Source organism: Stenella coeruleoalba (assembly GCF_951394435.1).
Source record: "Stenella coeruleoalba genome assembly, chromosome: 13".
Lineage (NCBI taxonomy): Eukaryota > Metazoa > Chordata > Mammalia > Artiodactyla > Delphinidae > Stenella > Stenella coeruleoalba.
In genome coordinates, this window is record NC_137159.1 from 8,953,424 (window position 1) to 8,973,565 (window position 20,142).

Consider the following 20,142-nt stretch of genomic DNA (forward strand, 5'->3'; position numbering starts at 1 on the left):
AACTGAAATGAATACTGTTCATGGCCAAAAAAACTCACTTACATTTGCTTTCATCACTAAAATCTTAGTAAAGATAAGTAAGCTCCCAAACTTTCCCTATTTAGGCAATCTGGCCCACTTCTCTGTGCTTATGTCTCTCCATCCCAAAAGCTGTTATACTCGAGAAAGATACAGCTGTCATCATTTAAGCAAAGCAGTGAAAATGAAAGCTAGCTTGCAGCCATGTATGGTCATCACAGGTGTGTGAAAATGCACTAAAATTAGATTTATGGGACCAGGACAACCTTTAGAAATGATCACTTCTCTCAATCAAACGTACGCTTCCGGTAGTATGGATTATTAAGGTGCAGCAGTGACAGCTGAACATGTTTAGGGGAAAGAAACAGTTTAATCCTAGAGAGGTCACTTGTGACATTTATGCATAATTTCCGTAAAACAGCAGTTCTCAAAGTGTGATCGGTGGACCCCTAGGGGTCCCTGAGACCTTTTTAGGGGATCTGCAATTTAAAATGATTTTTATAGTGATATTAAGATATTATTTTTCTTCATCACTGTATTGACATTGTTATTGATGTCACAAAGGCTATGGTGGGTAAAACTGCTAGCATGTTAGCAGGGAGCCACGCAGTGGCTCCACACTGTATTGGAAGTCATCATATTCTTCTCCACTACATACAAGGGGGAAAGAAAAGACAATTTCGCCTAAGAATGTCCTTCATGAAGCAGTAAATCTATTCACTTTATTAAATTTCAACATTTGAGTTTTTTTCAAATTAAAATTATTTATTTTATTAAATATCAAACCTTTGACAACATGTATTGTGACAAAATAGTACATTGCTGTATACCAAAATACAGTGGCTGTCCCCCTAAAGAAAAACTAATTGAGAGATTATTTGTGTTGTGAGCTGAACTTTTTTCACAGAACATCATTTTTACTTGAAAGAACAACTGATAGACAAACTATGATTATTCAGGATTGGGTACTTGGCAGATGTTTTCCTAAAAATGAGTAAAATGAGCCTATCACTTTAAGAAAACTACTGACAGTATTTGTTACTCATGATGAAATTTATGATCTCAAATGAAAATCAGAATTTTGGAAGATTAGTGTCCACCACCACAAACTTAACAGCTTCTCAACACCTAAATATTTTTCTGATGAGATTGATTATAACATTAACAACAGTTTTAAATATTATATGCTAAATTGTGTCACTATTTGAAAGATCTGTATACTCAGTGAACCAATATTTTCCAAATGACCAACACATGATATTACAAAATTATGTGTTATCAAAAGAGACCATTCAAAGACAGACCAATGAGTTTAATATAACAGAGATCAACATTGCTATTTTATTTCATATTATAAAATCAAGTGGGATTTATCCTAGGAATGCAAGATTGGTTCAATGTAATATACCTTATTAATAGAATAAAAGACAAAACCCACATGATTATCTCAAAGGTATGCAGAGATGCATTTGACAAAATCCAACATCCCTTCGTGATAAAAACACAACAAACTAGGAATAGAAGGGGATTTTCTCAACCTGATAAAAAGCATCGATGAAAAACCCACATCTAACATCAGACTTAAGAGTGAAAACTGGCTGCATTCCTCCTAATTTCAGGAACAAGACATGGATATCTGCTTTGGCACTTATAATCAACATTATACTGGCAGTTCCAGCCAAGTCAATTAGGCAAGAAAATGAAATAAAAGGCATTCAGATTGGAAAGGAGGAAGTAAAACCCAATTTTCAGATGACATGATCATATATAGAAAATCCTAAGGAAGTCACTAAAAACAAACAAACAAACAAAAAACTATTAGCACTAATAAACAAGCTCAGCAAAGTTAGGGGATACAAGACCAATATACAAAAATCAATGGTACTTCTGTAGACTAACAATGAACAAACTGGAAGTGAAATTAAGAAAAAACTTCTGTTTACAATAGCATCAAAAATAATAAAATATGTAGGAGTAGAATTAAGAAAAAATGGTGCAAAACTTATACTCTGAAAACTGCATAACATTGTTGAAAGAAATTAAAGAACACTTAATTAAGTGGAAAGACATCCCATGTACAAGGATTGGGAGACTAAATATTGTTAAGATGTCAGTACTCCTCAGACTGACCTACAGATTCAATGCAATCCCTATCAAAATCCCGGCTGACCTTTGCAGAAATTAACAAGCTGAACCTAAAATTCATATGTAAATGCAAGGGACCCAGAAAAGCCAAAACAATCTTGAAAAAGAAGAACAAAGTTGGAAGACTCATACTTCTTGATTTCAAAATTTACTACAAAGCTACAATAATCAACACAGTACGATACTGGCATAAGGATAGACACATAGACTGATAAAATAGAATTGAGTGTCCAGGAATAAATCTTCACATTTATTGTCTATTGATTTTCAAAAAGGATGCTAAGACCACTCAATGGGAAAAGAAATGGTGTTGTGACAACTGAATCTCATCAGGCAAAAGAATGAAGTTCCTATATACAAAAATTAGCTCAAAATGGATCAAAGACCGAAATGTAAGTGCTAAAAATATAAAACTCTCAGAAGAAAACATAGGTTTAAACTCCATGACCCTGTATTAGGCAGTGGTTTCTTAGATATGACACCAAATGCACAAGCAATAAAAGAAAATATACATAAATAATTCATCATCAAAAGTGAAGACTTTTGTGCCTAAAAGAATAGAATCAAGAAAGTGAAATGAGGGACTTTCCTAGCGGTCCAGTGGTTAAGACTCTGCGCTCCTAATGCAGGGGTCGCGGGTTCGATCCCTGGTCAGAGAAAGTGAAATGACGATCCACAGAATGAGAGAAAATATTTGCAAATCATATATCTGAGAAAGGTCTTGTATTTAAGACCTCGTAATTCAGGCTCATTATTCAGCAACAACAGCAAACAGGTAACCCAAATTAAAAATGGACAAAGGATCTGAGTAGACATTTCTCCAAAGCAGATATACAAATGGCCAACAAGCACGTGTAACGATGCTTGTTATTAGGCATTGGGGAAATCAAAACCATAATGAGATAATCCTCTGCACTCACTAGGATGGCAAAAATAAAAAAGGCAGATAATTACAAGTGTCAGAGAGGTTGTGGAGAAATTGGATCCCATATACATTGCTGATGGAATAGGAAATAGACTGTGGAAAGCCATCTGGCAGTTCTTCAAAATGGTAAACATAGAGTTACTATATGACCGAGCAATTTCACTCCTAGGCAGATACCTAAGAGAAATGAAAATATATATCTATACAAAAACTTGTACAAAAATGATCATAGCAGCATTACTCAAAATAGTCCAAAAGTGGAAATATGGCCAAATGTCCATAAATGAAAGGATAAAGAAAATGTGGTATATGCATAAAATGGGATATTATTTCACAATAAAAAGGAAGGAGTCACTGAAACATGCTACAAAATAGATAAACCTTGAAAGTATTATGCTAGGTGAAAGAAGCCAGTCACAAAGGACCATGTAATGTGTTCCATTTATATGAAATGTCGGCATAGGCAAATTCACAGAGACAATATAGATTGGTGATTGCCTAATGCAGGGCCATGGGGGTGGAGGGTAAGAGAAACTAGGAGTGAATGCTAATGGGTACAAGGTTTCTTCTCAGGGTAATGAAACTATTCTAAGATTAATTGCGGTGATGGTTGCCCAACTCTGAATATACTGAAAACTATTGAATTATACACTTTAAATGGATGAATGGTATGCTATGTAAATTATATCTCAATAAAGCTGTTTTTTTAAAAAAATATTTATTTGGCTGAGCTGGGTCTTAGATCTTCATTGCAGCACGCAGGATCTTAGTCGCAGCATGCGAGATCTAGTTCCCTGACCAGGGATCGAACCCTGGCCCCCTGCCTTGGGAGCACAGAGTCTTAACCACTGGATCACCAGGGAAATCCCTAAAGCTGCTATTTTAAAAAGTACATATGAAAATCTAGATACTTTCTTTTGAGACAGTCATTCAAGAGACTGGCAAAAATGTAAAACAATGCCACTCTTCTCACTAAAATTTTTGTTTTAGAAAATATCCTTACTTTTATTAAAAATATATTGTTTATGTAACATAAAATGTTTACTGTTATTTTTTAATGAATTGAATATTTCTAAAAGTTTTTAGTTTTAATTTGTAATATACTATCAGTAAGTACAAAATGCATAAATTGTTATAAGCATATGAGATTATAAATGAGGCCATGATATGGAAATGTATAAAGAAAGTGAAATTAATTGAAATGAAATTCCAAGGTAAAAATATTTACCATTCTACATACTAGTAGCAGGTACTATTAAAAGAAAGAAACACTGCTGAAAATTGCTCAGAATTTTATTTAAAAGCAACAAACAAACAAATGCCCTTTTCTATTATTATTTGCAAATGTGTATCATACTTTCAAAATTGAAAGTAAACCTAGAATAACTATAGATTCATTTAGGAACAAAACTAGCAAAATGAATTTACCTCTTTTTATATATTTTAAGGCTAAATGGTATTCTCCAAAGGTATCTTTAAAACTATTTTCATCTTGTAGGGCTTTAGTTAGCTGGTGATGTAATAATAGCCCTGCCATGAAGGAGAACGTCAGTGATGTCAACCAGGCAATGCCAGAACCAACAAATGGTTGTCATGAGGACAAATGGGGCCCAAGTGGACTGTGCCCAAGAGAATCAAGTTTCCAGGCATTCTGTGGACATTTAAGTTTGTTTCTGTTTGCACTGAAAGTTAGCAACCACCCACAGCAACTCTCCAGGAATTAGAAACAAAGGTTCCTGAGCTTGGCAAACATTCTCCATGGTTATCAAAGCCTCCTTGCTAATGAAGCATGTGTGACTTTAGCTGACAAAGTCAGGGTGCTGGGTGTTCTTTCACGGGGCCTGTGCTGTTCCACCGCACCTCCCTAACACCTGACTCCCAGCCCCTCCTGGCCATCTGCACAGCCACCTGCTCCTCTTTCTTTACACGACGAGTGAAGAGAACTGAATACGACCGGCCTTTCAAAGTCAGAGCACAGAGCTTCCCCGCTCACAAGGCCTTCACTAAAGAAGTGTTAATTCGGTAGAACTGGGACTGGAAAAGGGTTGAAAAAAAGATAAAGGAACAGGCAAATCCAAAGGGACAGAAATTAAATTAGTGGCTGCAAGGCCTGGCGGGGAAGGGAGAATGGGAAGTGACTGCTAACAGGCAGAGGGTTTCTTTTTGCGGAGATGAATATGTTCTGGAATTTGATAGTGCCGCTGGTTACACAGTTCTGTGAATATATTAAACACAGATGGATTTTATGGTATGTGAATTATATCTCAATCAATCAATAAATGGGAGCTGGTTCACTGGCCAAAAATAGCAGAGGGAGGAGGCGGGTAGTTTAGTAACATGAAGGGCTGGTTCACAGACATTTTGAGCCACAGCTTTTTCTTCCACTGAAAACTTGATTTGGAGGGCAAGACTAGGTGTTTTAAAGAAGCTTTGGTATGAGACCAAAGGACTTGCAGAGTTTCTTCTTCTGGAATGGAGGAGAAGGTTGAGGGCTATTTTTCTAATGTTTGAAGATTGGATTACATGTATATAGATTTATGCAGGTTAATATTTGACTTTGTATTTGGCCTGGGAGAAACTATTTATTGAAAGATTGGGTGGCTCTAGGAATGCTCTAGTGTATTTTAAAGGCTATATATATATATGGATATATGTTTTAAAGGATATGAATATATTGGGCACAGAAGTAGACTTCAGTACACATTTCTAGGCAAGAGCAGAAGGCAGATGTCTTAGTGGAAGAAAGAATTGTCTGGGACATAGATTCAGAGCCAAACATGAAGGAAACAGGGACTTCAGAGGCATAGAGCTCCAAGCAACAAGATGTCCCTGCCCCTACAGATTCTCCATCCTCTACCACCCCTTGCTTGAGTGCCCAAATCAAGGAAGTAAGAAGGTCAAGGCCCCAGAACACTTCTGCTTAAGAGCTCAAAGCATCTTCTAAAATGTGTGTCTGAACTGGTACCCTAATCTAGTTTGACTTCTCCGGTAAATAGGCTATTATGTTGATAAAGAAGAGGGTTCCAACAGGACCCTGCCCACTCCCAGGAAGTAGACTAGGTGGAGGGCTAGCAACCCATTGGGTAGACTTGCATACGTCCCTGTGGAAGGGACTGAGCTCCCCTGGGGAGGGAACTCACCCTAAGGAAAAGGGAGACACAGTGACATGGAACCAGCATAGATTTTGCCCATGAGTTTGGTCCCCACCCTACCTTCCTTGGAGTTGAGTTTGAGCCCCAGGGAAAGAAGGGGCAATGAGTAAAAATGTAAGGAGATGGTTTCACTTGAAATGTTTGTGAGATGGGGGCAGCTTTAGCTGAGTGTAACGCAAAAAGGGAGAGGCATTCTGTTTTCAACGGAGCTAAGCTCACCCCGAGGACCAACAATTTTACTGCTATTTTGGGTATCTCTAGGCCCTGCCAGTTGGAAATGGGTGGCTGCTATATATTTCCTTCCCCACAACCTCACAATCAGATGGTACCTAACAATCAGCGTTAGGCTCAGATGAGATTCTGCCACATGTACAAACCTTATTAGCCACTAGGCTCCAAAAGTCACACAACTGGTTTTGTGACTTCCGTGAAGTTTCCACTCTCTTTGTTAGATACTCTGACAAACACTGAGTTTGTTTCTTAGGGTTGCACTAACAAAATACCACAGTCTTGGTGGTTTAAAACAACAGAAATGTATTCTCTCATCGTTCTGGAGGCTACAAGACTGAAACCAGGGTGTTGGTAGGGTCTGTTCCCTCTGAGATGTTGGGTGGGATCCTTCCTTGCCTCTCTCTGGCTTCCAGTGGTGGCCGGCAGTTTTGATGCTCCCTGGCTTGCAATGGCATCACTCCCATCTCTGCCTCCGTCATCACATGGTCTTCTTCCTGTGTGTCTCTTCTCCTCTTCTTATAAAGACACCAGTCATGGGACTTCCCTGGTGGTGCAGTGGTTAAGAATCCACCTGCCAATGCAGGGGACATGGGTTCGAGCCCTGGTCCGGGAAGACCCCATGTGCCACGGAGTAACTCAGCCTGTGTGCCACAACTACTGAGCCTGCGCTCTAGAGCCCGTGAGCCACAACTACTGAAACCCACATGCCTAGAGCCCGTGCTCCGCAACAAAGAGGAGCCACCACAATGAGAAGCCCGCGCACCGCAATGAAGAGTAGCCCCCGCTCGCCACAACTAGAGAAAGCCCGTGCGCAGCAACGAAGACCCAAAAATTAATTAATTAATTAATTTTTTAAAAAAGACGCCAGTCATATTGGATTAGACTTCAGTATGACTTCATCTTAACTTGATTTCATCTGCAAAGACCCTATTTCAAGGAGGTCATATTCACAAGTACCAGGGGTGAGGACTTCAACATAGTTTGGAGGACACAATTCAATCATGACACACACCTTGCCAGAAAGGGTCACTCCAAAGCCAACACAGCAGTGTCCTCGCTACAAGACCAGCCAGGCTTCTGGTTAAGCCAGGAGAGAATGTCCTTTGTAAAAGGGTAGACCAAGTGGGGTCCAAGATCTTGGTCTAACTGGCAAGTGGTTAGACAGCGAGGTCTTCTGATTCTTGTGCCCCAGTTATGAAAAGACCAGACTCATAATTTGAACAGCTCTGATTATCTGGGGGAAAAATAATTTCTAACATCTGTTGTGTTAGTTAACCCTCTAGGGAAGCGTTTCTTAAGCATTTTGTACCACGGACCCCTTTGGCAGTCTGGGAAAACCATGGACCCCTTCTCAGGGGAAAAAAAAAAGCTTTCAAATGAATAAAATAAAATACATAGATTGTAAATGCAATCAAGTCTATTAAAATACAGTTCTCAACATTTTTGTGTCAGTAACACTTTAACAAGATCTAGTGGAAGGTCTAATAATTATTGTGATTTTAAAGTAGTGATGAATATAAACAATATTTGGTGATGTCTATAACAATTGTAACATCCATGCAAACACCTGAGGCATCTGCTGTGGCAGAAGATTTGGTACTTTCCTTCTACCGCGGTTTGCTACCTACTTTCACAATTAAGGGAAATGCATTTTTTCAGTTTGAGGATAGTGAAAGTGAAGATGTAATTTTTTTCCCTATCCAAAGGGACAGACTTGCTGAATGCTATCCTTGGCCTCCTGGGAGGTCAACAGACTCCAGGTGAAGAAGCCCTGACTCCAGTGGATATAGAGAGTATATTCCTGATTAGGGAGCTTCCAACAGTAACTAACAGCCCTGGGGGAAGAAAAAGTGAATGTCACTACACCGTCTACACTGAATCATCTTCAAGTAGGCTATAAATCCTTTAACTGCCAAATTCTGGGAGCCTGGGCCAGGCAGATACCATGGAAGAGATGCAGGGGTCCTGGCCAAGGTGGGAGGAGTGGGGCTCTCAGAGAAACAGTCAGCAGGAAACAGGGCAGGAGTGGGCCTAAGAAACAGTTGGGAAATGGAAGTGATGGGGCTAACCAATAGACAGGGCCGGCACAGGGGAAATTAAACTGTAGAAATGGCCAACACCATTTGGTAATTAACTAGATGTATATATAAGTACTTGGAAAGTACCCCTGGGCACCCCTAGAAATTACCTGGGGACATTCCTATATCATTTGGTGGGTAGCTAAAACCAATGAACTGTACATTATGTTAGAATATTTCAGATGGGTTTCATCTACAAACAGCACAAGTTCAAAGCTTGAAAGTCTGTCATTTGACCATCTACTCAAGGTTAAAAAACTTAAATTTCAGAATTTATCAGCCTGCTTCAGTAATGATGCCCTCAGAGAGATAGGTCTTTTTTTTTAAGCAGAAGAGAACCTACCAACAAAGAACCGTAGAGTGACCCATTTTCTGTTGCATACAATCTGTGGCACCCATCTAGAAATGTTAAAAATAGCACTTCAGCACGTCATTTGTCATCTTCTGCACTTATTCAAATGTAATAGAGGTGGAGTAGATGGGAATGCTGGCCTTGGTGGGCGGGGCCTGATGTCCAATCTAGTCTCTGAACTTCTTGTTTTTCAATTGTGTTTGGCCCACTGTTGGTGTATTCTGTGAGTCAGGGGTCTGAGAAAGAACAAGTAGAGTAACCAGCCTCTGTTTTAGAGAAGACATCTCCATCCAACCATCTGGGGCTGCATAATCCACCGTCCTGCATCACTTTTCTGAAAAGCCGTGCCTTGGAAGGGGGCCCAGGCTGGACACCAGGAAGACCTGGTGTTATAACAGCCTTGCTGGGGATTAGCTGTCTGACCTTGGAAAAATCCTTTAATCTCTTAGGGTTTAAGTTTCCTCTCTACTAAATCTCTGAGGAACTTTCCAGTTCAAAAATTATTCTATATGACAGCATAATGCTTAAAGGAAAAGCATTCTTGTGAACTTCCACTATTGGTTTTTATTATATTAATCAAAATAGTACTTAAATATGTAAACTTAAAACTAGATATAAACTCCTTATGCACGCCATTTTAGAGATTTTGAAATAAGCAAAACAACAAATCCAATAAAATTTTAATCAATATATATTATTATTAAATTTCAATTACTTTTATTCATTAATAATTGACAGTATTAAGTCAATTCAATGGCTAATACTGCTTTGCTGGACATAAACTGCTGCTAACAATTGGAATATAATTTTCCAGGGCACTGCCTCTACCACTGTGTTCTGTTGGACGACTCCGTTCTCCCATTCTCTCCCTTTGAACTCTTGTGAAACTTTCTTTAAAGCCGTGGCATCATTTGGCCTTTACTTTGGAAGAATGCACTGTTCATGTATTATGTTCTCCTTTGCTCTTTTCTCCTGAGCCAACCAATGGTGATATCTTCATAAGGAGTCATCCAGGTGATCCCAAACATGTTTACATTAGTATTTTTATTGGGTATTATGAGGTCATCATTGAAATAAAAACACGAGCATTTTAAATTTCTTATAAATTCACCATTCCCTGGGATCTCAGTTTGAGAAATGTTGTATTATGACTTTACAGTGGCCCTGGCAGAATCTTCCTCTAGTGCCTGCATGATACCTCTTAGAAGGACATAACACATACATTAGGCCCTCAGTTCATCAAATGTGTTTCTGGAAATCAGGACGTAGAACACATGATCCAATATGTTTCCAAATGTCATCAAACACAAGGTGACGCCCAGGAAAGAAAAACCCATGCTCTCTCTTACAGAAACCCAATTCCCATTCCCTGCTTTCCAAAAGATCTTTAAGAAAGAAAATAGATCAGTAAGTTCCAAAGAACAAAAGGAGTATTACTACAGTGAAAAAAAAAAAAAAAAAGCATGACCTGAAATTCACCTCTTGGCCTCCAGATATGTGGTCTATTTGATTTTAAGCAGGCTGCTGCCATAGAAAAAACTCATGAGACTCAGACACAAAGAGAAGCTCATGGTGACCATTCTGAAGTGTGCCTGTGGGAGAGCGGACAGCCTTCGTAACAGAGTTCAAGGTCTGCAATCTCCAGAAACAGCCTACAATACACAAGAAAGCCATCAGCACCCTCGAGACATGGCTGACCTTCACAGTACAGCCCCAAGACTCACCTCAGCGCAAGAACAAGGTGAAGGTAGCTCTCATGATCAGGCACAGGAAGGTGAACTTGGCATCAACATTGGTTATGACACAGAAGCCAACCACCACCCAGGAAGTTAAGAGTCCTCTGGTGGCCTGGCGGAGTATAGTGGATCCGGAATGAAACTGTCAGCCTCTGTGGGAGTTTGGCCACTGTCACAAAGAAGCACGGAATATTCCTCTCCCTGAACTGGTGGAGGAAAACTCAGAGGGCCAGGCCGTTCAGTGGCAAAGCAGAGGCCAACACCAGCAGAAACAGGGACACTGACAAGGTCCTGACACTCTCAGATTTTATGGAGGAGTTGAATACCCGGGAAGCCTGCATTTTTACAAATATTGGGGTGAGATTTTTGTTTGTTTGTTTATCAAAGATAGAGTTCTTTCTTTAAGGTCTACTTCTTACCTCTTTCCTGTGGAAATTCTTGTCTAGGAAGGCACGGAACAATTGTAGTAATTGCTGCAAAGGTGGGGGGAAAAAAGAAAAAAGAAAAATCAAGGGTAGTTAAAGCCTGAAATGGAACATTACTGAAAACCCCTTGTAGGTCCTTTCTTTTTCTAATTAAACTTTTAAATTTTTGAGATAATCATAGATTCACATGCAGTTGAAAGAAATAAAACAATGAGGTCCCATGTACCCATTATGCTCTTTCCCTCAAAGGTAACATCTTGCAAAACTATATTACAGCATAAAAACCAGGATATTGACATGGATACAATCGACATACAGAGCATCTCCCTTATCCTTCACATCGCACTTTTATAGCCACGTCTACTTCCCTCCCACACCCACTCACTCTTTAAACCCTGGCCAACCACTACTCTGTTCTCTATTTCTATAATTTTGTCATTTCAAGAATATTACATAAATAGAACCATGCAGCATGTAATCTTTTGGGATTGGCTTTTTTCGCACAGCATAACTCCCTGGGGATTTATCCAAGTTGTTGCGTGTACCCATCGTTTGTTCCTTTTTATTGCTGAGTAGAATTCCATGGCATGGATGTACCACAGTTTACTTAACTATTCCTCTGTTGAAAGACATCTGGGTTGTTTCCAATTTTTGGAATGAAGTTCCAAATGAAGTATTCTATTATAAATTATGGCTGTAAACATGCCTGTACATTTTTGTGTGTGATTGTAAATTTTCATTCCCCTAGGAAAAATACCTATGAGGACAATGGCTGGGTTGCTTGGCGGTTGTAGGTTTAGTCTTTAAAGAAACTGCCACACTGTCTTTCTGCTGTACCATTTTACATCCCTACCAGCAAGGTACAAGTGTTTATTCTAAAATATATAAGGAAAGGAAAAGGAACTGGGTATTTAAAACTATTTGAAAAAGAAGAATAAACCAGGAGCGTTTGGTGGTTTTCAGTATACAAGTCCTGAACAGGTTGTGTTACATTTACACCTAATTCTCTTTCTTTAATGACTGTAAATTGATAATGCATTTAAAGTTTTAGTTTCCATGTGTTTATTGCTAGTATCCAAATATACAATTGATTTTCTTCTGATTTGATATACATTTAATGGGGCTTTTTTGAATAGCAAAGGTTTTACATTATTTTTAACATCTTTATTGGAGTATAATTGCTTTACAATGGTGTGTTAGTTTCTGCTTTATAACAAAGTGAATCAGTTATACATATACATATATCCCCATATCCCCTCCCTCTCATGTCTCCCTCCCACCCTCCCTATCCCACCCTCTAGGTGGTCACAAAGCACCGAGCTGATCTCCCTGTGCTATGCGGCTGCTTCCCACTAGCTACCTATTTTACGTTTGGTAGTGTATATATGTCCTTGCATGTTGATCTACAACCTGCAATTTTGCTAAACTCACTTATTAGTTACAATTTTTTGCTTTTTTGGTTTTGGTAGGTTCCTTGGGGTTTCCTTTGTAGACAAAAGTGGCCTCTGCAAATAGGGACAAATTTAGCTCTTTCTTTCTGATCTGCATGCCTTTTATTCCTTTTCTTGCCTAATTATACTGGCTGGCCTTCCAGCACTATGCTGAATAACAGTGGTGAGTGTGGACATCCTTGCCTTATTACTGATCTCAGGGGGAAAGCATTCAGTCTTTCACCGATAAGTACAGTCTAAACTATAAGGTTTTGTGGGTGTTCTTTACCCAGTTGAGGAAGTTTCCCTATATTCAGTTTTCTGAGAGTTTTAATCATGAATTGGATTTTAAACATTTTTTTTCTTCTTTGATTGGTATGATCATGTGATTTTTACTCTTTCTCCTGGTATTTTAGTGGACTGCTTTAATTGGTTTTTGGATACTTAAACAGTCTTGCATCCCCAGAATAAACCTCACTTGGTTGTATTGTATACTTCTTTTTATATATTGCTGAATTCTATTTGTTAATCTTGTGTTAAGGATTTTTGCATATATATTCATGACGGATATTGGTATAAACTTCTCTTTTTGAATGTCTTTGGTTTTTTTTTTTTTTTTTACATCTTTATTGGAGTATAATTGCTTTACAATGGTGTGTTAGTTTCTGCTTTATAACAAAGTGAATCAGTTATACATATACATATGTTCCCATGTCTTCCCTCTTACGTCTCCCTCCCTCCCACCCTCTCTATCCCACCCCTCCAGGTGGTCACAAAGCACCAAGCTGATCTCCCTGTGCTATGCGGCTGCTTCCCACTAGCTATCTACCTTACATTTGGTAGTGTACATATTCCATGCCACTCTCTCGCTTTGTCACAGCTTACCCTTCCCCCTCCCCATATCCTCAAGTCCATTCTCTAGTAGGTCTGTGTCTTTATTCCTGTCTTACCCCTAGGTTCTTCATGACTTTTTTTTTCTTAAATTCCATATATATGTGTTAGCATATGGTATTTGTCTTTCTCTTTCTGACTTACTTCACTCTGTATGACAGACTCTAGGTCTATCAACCTCATTACAAAGCTCAATTTCATTTCTTTTTATGGCTGAGTAATATTCCATTGTATATAAGTGCCACATCTTCTTTATCCATTCATCCAATGATGGACACTTAGGTTGTTTCCATCTCCGGGCTATTGTAAATAGAGCTGCAATGAACATTTTGGTACATGACTCCTTTTGAATTATGTTTTTCTCAGGGTATATGCCCAGTAGTGGGATTGCTGGGTCATATGGTAGTTCTATTTGTAATTTTTTGAGGAACCTCCAGAATGTTCTCCACAGTGGCTGTATCAATTTACATTCCCACCAACAGTGCAAGAGTGTTCCCTTTTCTCCACACCCTCTCCAGCATTTATTGTTTCTAGATTTTTTGATGATGGCCATTCTGACTGGTGTGAGATGATATCTCATTGTAGTTTTGATTTGCATTTCTCTAATGATTAATGATGTTGAGCATTCTTTCATGTGTTTGTTGTCAGTCTGTATATCTTCTTTGGAGAAATGTCTATTTAGGTCTTCTGCCCATTTTTGGTTTGGGTTGTTTGTTTTTTTGATATTGAGCTGCATGAGCTGCTTGTAAATTTTGGAAATTAATCCTTTGTCAGTTGCTTCATTTGCAAATATTTTCTCCCATTCTGAGGGCTGTCTTTTGGTCTTGTTTATGGTTTCCTTTGCTGTGCAAAAGCTTTGAAGTTTCATTAGGTCCCATTTGTTTATTTTTGTTTTTATTTCCATTTGTCTGGGAGGTGGGTCAGAAAGGATCTTGCTGTGATTTATGTCACAGAGTGTTCTGCCTAGGTTTTCCTCTAAGAGTTTGATAGTTTCTGGCCTTACATTTAGGTCTTTAATCCATTTTGAGCTTATTTTTGTGTACAGTGTTAGGGAGTGATCTAATCTCATACTTTTACATGTACCTGTCCAGTTTTCCCAGCACCACTTATTGAAGAGGCTGTCCTTTCTCCACTGTACATTCCTGCCTCCTTTATCAAAGATAAGGTGACCATATGTGCGTGGGTTTATCTCTGGGCTTTCTATCCTGTTCCATTGATCTATCTTTCTGTTTTTGTGCCAGTACCACACTGTCTTGATTACTGTAGCTTTGTAGTATAGTCTGAAGTCAGAGAGCCTGATTGCTGCAGCTCCTTTTTTCTTTCTCAAGATTGCTTTGGCTATTCAGGGTCTTTTGTGTTTCCATACAAATTGTGAAATTTTTTGTCCTAGTTCTGTGAAAAATACCAGGGGTAGTTTGATAGGGATTGCATTGAATCTGTAGATTGCTTTGGGTAGTAGAGTCATTTTCACAATGTTGATTCTTCCAATCCAAGAACATGGTATATCTCTCCATCTATTTGTATCATCTTTAATTTCTTTCATCAGTGTCTTATAATTTTCTGCATACAGGTCTTTTGTCTCCTTAGGTAGGTTTATTCCTAGATATTTTATTCTTTTTGTTGCAATGGTACATGGGAGTGTTTTCTTGATTTCACTTTCAGATTTTTCATCATGAGTGTATAGGAATGCCAGAGATTTCTGTGCATTAATTTTGTATCCTGCTACTTTACAAAATTCATTGATTAGCTCTAGTAGTTTTCTGGTAGCATCTTTAGGATTCTCTATGTATAGTATCACGTCATCTGCAAACAGTGACAGCTTTACTTCTTCTGTTCCGATTTGGATTTCTTTTATTTCCTTTTCTTCTCTGATTGCTGTGGCTAAAACTTCCAAAACTATGTTGAATAATAGTGGTGAGAGTGGGCAACCTTGTCTTGTTCCTGATCTTAGCGGAAATGGTTTCAGTTTTTCACCATTGAGGACGATGTTGGCTGTGGGTTTGTCATATATGGCCTTTACTATGTTGAGGAAAGTTCCCTCTATGCCTACTTTCTGCAGGGTTTTTACCATAAATGGGTGTTGAATTTTGTCGAAAGCTTTCTCTGCATCTATTGAGATGATCATATGGTTTTTCTCCTTCAATTTGTTAACATGGTTTATCACATTGATTGTTTTGCATATATTGAAGAATCCTTGCATTCCTGGAATAAACCCCACTTGATCATGGTGTATGATCCTTTTAATGTGCTGTTGGATTCTGTTTGCTAGTATTTTGTTGAGGAGTTTTGCATCTATGTTCATCAGTGATATTGGCCTGTAGTTTTCTTTCTTTGTGACATCCTTGTCTGGTTTTGGTATCAAGGTGATGGTGGCCTCGTAGAATGAGTTTGGGAGTGTTCCTCCCTCTGCTGTATTTTGGAAGAGTTTGAGAAGGATAGGTGTTAGCTCTTCTCTAAATGTTCGATAGAATTAGCCTGTGAAGCCATCTGGTCCTTGGCTTTTGTTTGTTGGAAAATTTTTAATCACAGTTTCAATTTCAGTGCTTGTGATTGGTCTGTTCATATTTTCTGTTTCTTCCTGATTCAGTCTTGGCAGGTTGTGCATTTCTAAGAATTTGTGCATTTCTTCCAGGTTGTCCATTTTACTGGCATAGAGTTGCTTGTAGCAATCTCTCATGATCTTTAGTATTTCTGCAGTGTCAGTTTTTACTTCTCCTTTTTCATTTCTAATTCTATTGATTTGAGTCTTCTCCCTTCTTTTCTTGATGAGTCTGGCTAATGGTTTATCAATTTTGTTTATCTTCTCAAAGAACCAGGCTTTAGTTTTATTGATCTTTGCTATCGTTTCCTTCATTTCTTTTTCATTTATTACTGTTCTGCTTTTTATGATTTCTTTCCTTCTGCTAACATTGGGGGTTTTTTTGTTCTTCTTTCTCTAATTGCTTTAGGTGCAGGGTTAGGTTGTTTATTCGAGATGTTTCCTGTTTCTTAAGGTAGGATTGTATTGCTATAAACTTCCCTCTTAGAACTGCTTTTGCTGCATCCCATAGATTTTGGGTCGTCATGTCTCCATTGTCATTTGTTTCTAGGTATTTTTTGATTTACTCTTTGATTTCTGCAGTGATCACTTCGTTATTAAGTAGTCTATTGTTTAGCCTCCATGTCTTTCTATTTTTTACAGCTCTTTTCCTGTAATTGATATCTAGTCTCATAGCGTTGTGGTCGGAAAAGATACTTGAAACAATTTCAATTTTGTTAAATTTACCAAGGCTTGACTTGTGACCCAAGATATGATCTATCCTGGAGAATGTTCCATGAGCACTTGAGAAAAATGTGTATTCTGTTGTTTTTGGATGGAATGTCCTATAAATATCAATTAAGTCCATCTTGTTTAATGTATCATTTAAAGCTTGTGTTTCCTTATCTATTTTCATTTTGGATGATCTGTCCATTGGTGAAAGTGGGGTGTTAAAGTGCCCTACTATGAATGTGTTACTGTCGATTTCCTCTTTAATGGCTGTTAGGATTTGCCTTATGCATTGAGGTGCTCCTATGTTGGGTGCATAAATATTTACAATTGTTATATCTTCTTCTTGGATCAATCCCTTGATCATTATGTAGTGTCCTTCTTTGTCTCTTCTAATAGTCTTTATTTTAAAGTCTATTTTGTCTGATATGAGAATTGCTACTCCAGCTTTCTTTTGATTTCCATTTGCATGAAATATCTTTTTCCATCCCCTTACTTTCAGTCTGTATGTGTCTCTAGGTCTGAAGTGGGTCTCTTGTAGACAGCATATATATGGGTATGTTTTTGTATCCATTCAGCTAATCTGTGTCTTTTGGTGGGAGCATTCAGGCCATTTACATTTAAGGTAATTATTGATATGTATGTTACTATTCCCATTTTCTTAATTGTTTTGGGTTCGTTATTGTAGGTCTTTTCCTTCTCTTGTGTTTCTTGCCTAGAGAAGTTCCTTTAGCAGTTGTTGTAAAGCTCGTTTGGTGGTGCTGAACTCTGTCAACTTTTGCTTGTCTATAATGGTTTTAATTTCTCCATGAAATCTGAATGAGATCCTTGCTGGGTAGAGTAATCTTGGTTGCAGGTTTTTCCCCTTCATCACTTAAAATATGTCCTGCCAGTCCCTTCTGGCTTGCAGAGTTTCTGCTGAAAGATCAGCTGTTAACCTTATGGGGATTCCCTTGTGTGTTATTTGTTGTTTTTCCCTTGCTGCTTTTAATATGTTTTCTTTTATTTAATTTTTGACAGTTTGATTAATATGTGTCTTGGCGTATTTCTCCTTGGATTTTTCCTGTATGGGACTCTCTGTACTTCCTGGACTTGATTAACTATTTCCTTTCCCATATTAGGGAAGTTTTCAACTATAATCTCTTCAAATATCTTCTCAGTCCCTTTCTTTTTCTCTTCTTCTTCTGGAACCCCTATAATTCGAATGTTGGTGCATTTAATGTTGTCCCAGAGGTCTCTGAGACTGTCCTCAGTTCTTTTCATTCTTTTTTCTTTATTCTGCTCTGCAGTAGTTATTTCCACTATTTTATCTTCCAGGTCACTTATCCGTTCTTCTGCCTCAGTTATTCTGCTATTGATCCCTTCTAGAGTATTTTTAATTTCATTTACTGTGTTGTTCATCATTGTTTGTTTCATCTTTAGTTCTTCTAGGTCCTTGTTAAATGTTTCTTGCATTTTCTCTATTCTATTTCCAAGATTTTGGATCATCTTTACTATCATTATTCTGAATTCTTTTTCAGGTAGACTGCCTATTTCCTCTTCATTTGTTAGGTCTGGTGGGTTTTTAACTTGCTCCTTCATCTGCTGTGTGTTTTTCTGTCTTCTCATTTTGCTTATCTTACTGTGTTTGGGGTCTCCTTTTTGCAGGCTGCAGGTTCGTAGTTCCCGTTGTTTTTGGTGTCTGTCCCCAGTGGCTAAGGTTGGTTCAGTGGGTTGTGTAGGCTTCCTGGTGGAGGGGACTAGTGCCTGTGTTCTGGTGGATGAGGCTGGATCTTGTCTTTCTGGTGGGCAGGTCCATGTCTGGTGGTGTGTTTTCGGGTGTCTGTGGACTTATTATGATTTTAGGCAGCCTCTCCGTTAATGGGTTGTGTTGTGTTCCTGTCTTGCTAGTTGTTTGGCATAGGGTGTCCAGCACTGTAGCTTGCTGGTCGTTGAGTGAAGCTGGGTGCTGGTGCTGAGATGGAGATCTCTGTGAGATTTTCGCCGTTTGATATTATGTGGAGCTGACAGGTCTCTTGTGGACCAGTGTCCTGATGTTGGCTCTCCCACCTCAGAGGCACAGCACTGACTCCTGGTGCAGCATCAAGAGGCTTTCATCCACCCAGCTCAGCATAAAAGGGAGAAAAAATAGAAAGAAAGAATTAGTAGAAGAAAGAAAGAAAGAAGCGAGGGAGGGAGGGAGGGAGGAAGGAAGGAAGGAGGGAAGGAAAAAAGAAAGAAAGAAAGAAAATAAAGTAAAATAAAATAAAGTAAGATAAAATATAATAAAGTTATTTAAATAAAAAAATAATTATTAAGGAAAAAAAACGGACGGATAGAACCCTAGGACAAATGGTGGAAGCAAAGCTATACAGACATAATCTCACACAGAAGTATACACACTCACAAAAAGAGCAAAAGGGGAAAAAATCATAAAGCTTGCTCTCAAAATCCACCTCCTCAATTTGGGATGATTCGTTGTCTGTTCATGTATTCCACAGATGCAGGGTACATCAAGTTGATTGTGGAGATTTAATCCGCTGCTTCTGAGGCTGCTGGGAGAGATTTCCCTTCCTCTTCTTTGTTCTCACGGCTCCCAGGGGCTCAGCTTTGGATTTGGCCCCGCCTCTGCGTGTAGGTCGCCGGAGGGCGTCTGTTTTTCGCTCAGGCAGGACGGGGTTAATGAAGCCGCTGATTCGAGGGCTCTGGCTCACTCAGGCCGGGGGGGAGGGAGGGGCGGGGCTGCGGCGGCAGAGGCCGTCGTGACGTTGCAGCAGCCTGAGGCGCGCCGTGCGTTCTCCCGGGGGAGTTGTCCCTGGATCCCGGGACCCTGGCAGTGGCGGGCTGCACAGGCTCCCCGGACGGGGGTGTAGATAGTGACCTGTGCTCGCACACAGGCTTCTTGGTGGCGGCAGCAGCAGCCCTAGTGTCTCAGGCCCGTCTCTGGGGTCTGTGCTGTTAGCCGCGGCTCGCGCCCGTCTCTGGAGCTCCTTTAAGCAGCTCTCTTAATGCCCTCTCCTCGCGCACCAGGAAACAAAGAGGCAAGAAAGAGTCTCTTGCCTCTTCGGCAGGTCCAGACTTTTTCCTGGATTCCCTCCCGGCCAGCCGTGGCGCACTAACCCCTTCAAGGCTGTGTTCACGCCGCCAACCCCAGTCCTCTCCCTGCGCTCCGACCGAAGCCGAGCCTCAGCTCCCAGCCCCCGCCCGCCCCGGCGGGCGAGCAGACAAGCCTCTCGGCCTGGTGAGTGCCGGTCGGCACCGACCCTCTGTGCGGGAATCTCTCTGCTCTCCCCTCCGCACCAGTTGCTGTGCTCTCCTCCGCGGCTCCGAAGCTTCCCCCCTCCGCCCCCCACAGTCTCCGCCCACGAAGGGGCTTCCTAGTGTGTGGGAACCTTTCCTCCTTCACAGCTCCCTCCCACTGGTGCAGGTACCGTCCCTAACCTTTTGTTACTGTTTATTCTTTTTCCTTTTCCCTACCCAGGTACGTGGGGAGTTTCTTGCCTTTTGGGAGTTCTGAGGTCTTCTGCCAGCGT

At 39.8% G+C, this 20,142-nt stretch overlaps 1 protein-coding gene across 1 annotated transcript in view; it reads right to left on the bottom strand.

The window, feature by feature from the left end:
- Positions 1 to 19,156, bottom strand: part of VWA3B (von Willebrand factor A domain containing 3B) — a 244,818-nt gene extending 225,662 nt beyond the window's left edge. The window contains exons 1-2 of the mRNA XM_079941376.1: positions 19,066 to 19,156; positions 11,057 to 11,110 (exon numbers count right to left, since the gene is read on the bottom strand). The gene's annotated coding sequence lies outside the window, so the exon portion shown is untranslated. The remainder of the gene's footprint in view (positions 1 to 11,056; positions 11,111 to 19,065) is intronic.
- Positions 19,157 to 20,142: the final 986 nt, after the last annotated feature.